Below are 5,805 nucleotides of genomic sequence, written 5' to 3' on the forward strand. Positions count from 1 at the left end.
TCATAACTCCAAATTCTACTGGGTTCACACGCACAATATAAAGTCCCCTTCCATCCGGGTTTTAACTGCGAGACTAGGGTGACTTGTTCCCAACCCCAGAATAATGGAGGTCCACAATCCAGAGTTATGGGAGGAAGGACTCCTTTATAGGGGGCCTTTTCACACATTCCCTTCCTCATGATGTATCCCACTATGGGACAGGCATCCGGATTAGTAGGCTGTCTAGTGAGACACGCCTCCTTTGCAATTTTATCAAATACTCGTGGATGCTGACAGGGATGGGGCAACACTCCATTCCAACACTCTGGAGTAAAGGCAAGCGGGGAGTTACCACCACATTCACCTGTCCCAATCAGATAGGATAGTATCACTTGGGGAGCCTCCTCTGGCCTGCTCCACTGACCTAAATTGGAAACACATACATAATTACCCAGGACAAATGAAAAAGGTAAGCAAAAGAAAACAAGAATCCCCATCCTGTCTTCTCCCGTGCGTAGAAAGCCAGCTTCCGGTGTGGCTTAGCAGGGGTCTTCTCTACTGTGTGTAGAGGAACCTATTGCCAGTAAGGTTCCAGCAGAGTAGCTCCAGAAGTGGGTAGAATAGCCTATATAAGTAGAGCATTAATAACACAAATAACAAGGCATACACTATATGCGTTTAAAAGTGAGTTTGGTAGGAGCCATGGGTTGTGAGGACACTTTCCACAAGGGATCTGCAGCCGCTTTAACCCTTGTCCAGTGGATCCATGACTTGGACTCTGCAATTTTAATAGCAAGAGGGGAGGCCAATATCACTTCATACGGCCCTTTCCATCGACCCTCCAACTGTTGTTTCTTCCAATGTTTAACCCACACCTTATCCCCTGGTTTAAAGGAGTGGCATCTACTCACCAACCTAGGTGGTGATTGTTCAATAACATAGTTTCTGAGTTTCTCCACTTGTCTGTTCAGCTCCTGTACCATCTTCAGAGCCCACACTCCCCCCTTATGTCCCAGATCTGGCCAGCCGGCAAGATTCCGTCGCAACAGGGTAGGAGGCCACCCAAACATTAACTCAAAAGGGGACAGTTTACTTTGTCTACGAGGTGCATATCTGACAGCATACAAGGACAAGGGCAAAGCGTCTGGCCATTTCAAATGACTTTCAGTACATATCTTAGTAATTTTCTCTTTTAGGGTGCGGTTCATTCTTTCAGCCGGACCACCTGACTGAGGATGAAAAGCACTGTGGAACCGCCACTTGGACCCTACAGACTGGGCCACAGCTTGATTAATCTGATGAATAAATTCGGGCCCATTATCTGACGAAATAAGAGATGGGCTTCCAAACCGCGGGATCAGTTCTTTCAGCAAAACTCTAGCCACTTCCCTTGCCTGTTTAGTTTTAGTGGGGAAGGCCTCCGGCCAACCTGTATACCTGTCCACAAAGACCAATAGAGCCTTGTACAAGCCACATCTAGGCATATCAGTGAAATCAACCATTACAGAATCCATAGGAAAATATGATGAAGGTATAGTTCCTGGTGGCAAAAGGGGTCCTTGTTGAGGATTGACCTTGGCACAGGTAGCACATCGGGATACAACCCGAGCTGCCATGCCAGCTATCCCATTGATGTAATATTCCCGCCCTAACGCCTCTTCCAGCCCCGTTTTACCCATGTGGGTAGCATCATGAGAAGATTGAACCAGAGCCCAAGCTGAGGACAGTGGAACAAAGATGCGCCCATCAGGTAACAGGTACCACCCATCCTTTATAGTGACCTTAAGATCAGTGACTGCCTTTACACATTCCTGCTGGGAGTATGTTGGTTGGATAGTAGAGGGCAGGACTCCCATATCCATGGCCACATGTATGGAAAGATCTAAGGTAGATTTTCCTCTTTTGGCAGCATTCCTAGCTTCCAAATCTGCTCTCCTATTCCCTTGGGCCACCTTATCAATTCCCCTCTGGTGTCCTTTACAATGCATAACTGCAACTTTAGCTGGCATCTGTACTGCATTAAGGAGGCGCTGAATTAGATGTCCATGTTGTACATATTTGCCTGCTGAATCTCGAAATCCCCTTTCTTTTTAAACAGCCCCATGTGCATGCAGTGTTAGGAAAGCATATTTACTATCTGTCCACACATTCAAAGTCTCTCCCACAGCTCTTTCTAATGCTCTAATTAATGCCCACAATTCAGCCACCTGTTCACTATGTTCAGAGCCCAAAGGCCCACTCTCCACAACCTTATCATCATCTACAATAGCATAGCCTGCAACTCTTTGTCCTTCATACATATAGCTGGAACCATCTGTATACCAATTGAGCTGAGCTGCCTGAAGAGGGACGTCAGACAAGTCATGCCTGCTAGAGTAAACACTCTCCAACACTTGCAAGCAATCATGTTCTATGTTGATGTCTCCTGGCAACAAGGTGGCTGGATTTAGTCGGTTTGAGACAATTATCTTGACTTGTGGATTTTCAATAATCAGTGCTTGATATTTAAAAAAGCCTTTGATTGCTTATCCATAAATGCCCTTTATTATCCAATATGGCTTGCACTGCATGGGGAGTGTGCACATTCACAGGACATGAGAAGGTCAATTTATTACAGTCCTGCAACAGGACTGCTATAGCAGCAAGGACCTTCAAGCAATGTGGCCACCCCTGAGCCACACCGTCCAACTTTTTAGACAGATACGCCACTGGCCATTGCCACTGGCCTAACTGTTGGGTCAATACCCCCAAGGCTACATTATCTCTGGTATCCACATATAGATTAAAAGCTTTTTCCAGATTTGGTAAGGCTAAAGCTGGGGCTGATGTGAGTGCTAACTTAACATCCCTAAAAGCCTTTTTCTGTTCCCCCTCCCAGCAAAACAACTCATGCTCACCCCCCTTTGTGGCTGAATATAGGGGGGCCACCATTAAAGCATAATTTGGAATCCATATCCGACAAAAGCCAGCCAAACCCAAAAATCCTCATAGTTGTCTCCGGCTTGTGGGCTCAGCTATGGCCAACACCGCTTGCTTTCTTTCCCACCCCAGGGCTCTATGTCCACGCTCGATGTCATACCCCAGATAGCGCACCTTCTGTTTCACTAATTGAGCCTTCTTCCTAGACACCCTATAGCCACATCTTAATAACAATCCCAGTAAAGATGCTGTATTTTCCCAACAGGTATCCTCTGTCTGACCTGTCACCAACACATCATCCACATATTGCAAAAGGGTGTCCCCCCTTTGCCGGGGCACAAAATGCTGTAAATCTTTCCCTAAAGCAGTACCAAACAGGGTGGGTGAATTCTTAAATCCCTGTGGTAGCCTTGTCCAAGTATACTGTGATTTCAATCCAGTCCTTGGGTTCTCCCACTCAAAGGCAAACAAGGGTTGGCTCATCTCATGAACGGGGATTGTAAAAAATGTGTCCTTCAAGTCTATCACAGAAAACCATGCTGCTTTAGGTGGAATCAGGCTCAACAAAGTATATGGGTTGGGCACAACAGGGTGAATAGTCACTGTCACGGAATTGATGACATGCAAATCCTGCACCGGACGGTAAGACCCATCTGGCTTCCTAATGGGCAATATAGGGGTATTCCAAGGTGACTGGATAGGCACCAAAATCCCTGCTTCCAGATACCTCTGAATACTCTCATATATTGCAACTATAGCATCATTGGAACATGACCGCTGGCGAATATGCACAGGTGTTGCCAATGGTTTCATCCCCACAATCACCGGGGGGGGGCAAAGCCTGGTAGGTTATCCTCTGCCCACAGCCCTGGTACTCCAAATTCCTTCCACTTCTCCTCCTGCAACTCATCCTCTACCGATCTTACAACCATTAGCCTCCACATAGTCTCAGGCTGATGTTTCACTTGAATCTTTTGTTGGCCCTCATCAAAAGAAATAGTTGCCCCTAATTTGCTGAGCAGATCCCTGCCCAGCAAAGGTATCGGGCATTCAGGCATGTATAAAAATTCATGCTGAATTTTTGAACCTTTAAACACACATGTTACTGGCTGGAGTACTTGGCGTCCCAACACTTGTCCTGTCACACCTTGAACTTGTATGTGGTGGGGACCTGGTATAGCAACCTGGCTATTCACAACTGACCTCCCTGCACCAGTATCCACCAGAAAAGTTGTCTGCCGACCCCCTACATTCATAGCAACCAAAGTCTCAGGGGGGGGTCTCCTCTAAGCCCAAGCCTGGTCCCCGTCAATCTGTCCATCCAGTCCCTGCCAATCCAATCCCCTCTACTTCTCTTCTTTCATCAAAACCTCCTCGACCTCCTCTGTTTCCTCTCAATCTTCTGCCTCCATAGGGGGACCTCAAAGGTGCTCCACGCCCGAAGCCACCACGTCCCCCTCCTAACCTACCTCTCCACCCCTGTCCTCTCATCACTTTCTTTGGGCACTCTCTCTGCCAATGACCTTCCTCCCTACAATTAGCACACTGGTTTGGTCCAAGTAACATCCCTCCTTGCAGAGCTACTGCCAGCAATTCTGTCTTTTTGTGCATTCTTCCTCCTTTTCCTTCTTCTCTATTTTGTCCCTATTGACAAACACTTTCCTTGCAACTTCCAACAATTCAGATGTATTCTTCCCTAAAGCTCCTTCAAGCCTTTGCAACTTTCTTCTGATATCCTCATAACTCTGTGCTATAAAACGCACATTTAACATCCTCACATGATTCTCATGCCTGGGGTCTATCTGAGTATACATTTCATAAGCCTCTATCAACCTCTGCAAAAAACTTTCTGGACTTTCTTCTGCTCCCTGAGTCACTAAAGATGGCTTGGACATATTTACTGGAGGCTTTCCAGCTTTACGCAGTGCCTCCACTACTAGATTCTGATATTCTTTCAACGATGTCATATGGGAGTCATCACGAACATTCCACCCCGGATCAGTCTCTGGGGCTTTAGTCGTAACAACTGCCTGCAGATCCTGCGCAGCCGGATTCCTATCTCTCACACACGTTCTAACAGCCACTTTCCACTCTTCCTTTTCCTCAGGAGTTAACAAGGTATTCAATAACTGTTGGATATCCTGCCACATTGGGTTGTGAGTTTGCATAATGGTCTGAAACAAATCTGCCATTTCCGTTGGCTTAGTAGTTAAAGGGCCATAATGCTGCTTCCAATTTAACAAATCTGTGGTGGTAAATGGAACGTACTGAAAAATGGATTATTATTTTTTTAAATAAATTTTTTATTGATTTTTCATTGAAAAACAAAAACATAAATCTTTTATCACAATATCAACCAAAAAAAGAATCAACACTAATCAATACATTCATGGACGTGTCCGGTGTCCCCCTCCTGCACCACCCTCTCACTTGCCTACACCTTCCTCCTCCCATCCTACTGCCACTCCTCCTTCCTCCCTCTTTCCTACCTCTTTCTCCATATTGAGATAAATTTTTCCTGAGAATGATCCTTCAGGTACGCGGATATTTTTTCCATCTCTGCAAAATATGATACTTTCTGTCTCCAATCATCCATAGTTGGTAATATCTTTTTTTTCCAATTTTGAGCAACTAATGTCCTTGCTGCTGTTATACAATACAACATCAGTGTCATTTCTTTTTGATCCAAATTATCCATGATACCCAATAGAAATAACTGCGGTATAAATTTTATCTTTTTCTTAAAAATCTGTTGAATATTCCACCAAATCTTAATCCAAAAAGCTTTAACATCCCTACATGTCCACCAAATGTGATAATAAGTAGCATCCATACTACCACATCTCCAACATTTTGGTTGCAAATTCGGATACATGCAAGACAATTTTTGAGGGTCCAAATGCCATC

The 5,805-nt window shown here is 45.2% G+C and overlaps 1 pseudogene; it reads right to left on the minus strand.

Annotated features, from left to right (window-relative positions):
* Positions 1-647: 647 nt before the first annotated feature.
* Positions 648-3,711, minus strand: LOC107293165 (annotated as a pseudogene).
* Positions 3,712-5,805: the final 2,094 nt, after the last annotated feature.

The sequence above is a fragment of the Protobothrops mucrosquamatus genome, unplaced genomic scaffold (genome assembly GCF_001527695.2).
Source record: "Protobothrops mucrosquamatus isolate PMUCROS unplaced genomic scaffold, P.Mucros_1.0 scaffold_173, whole genome shotgun sequence".
NCBI classification, from domain to species: Eukaryota; Metazoa; Chordata; class Lepidosauria; order Squamata; family Viperidae; genus Protobothrops; species Protobothrops mucrosquamatus.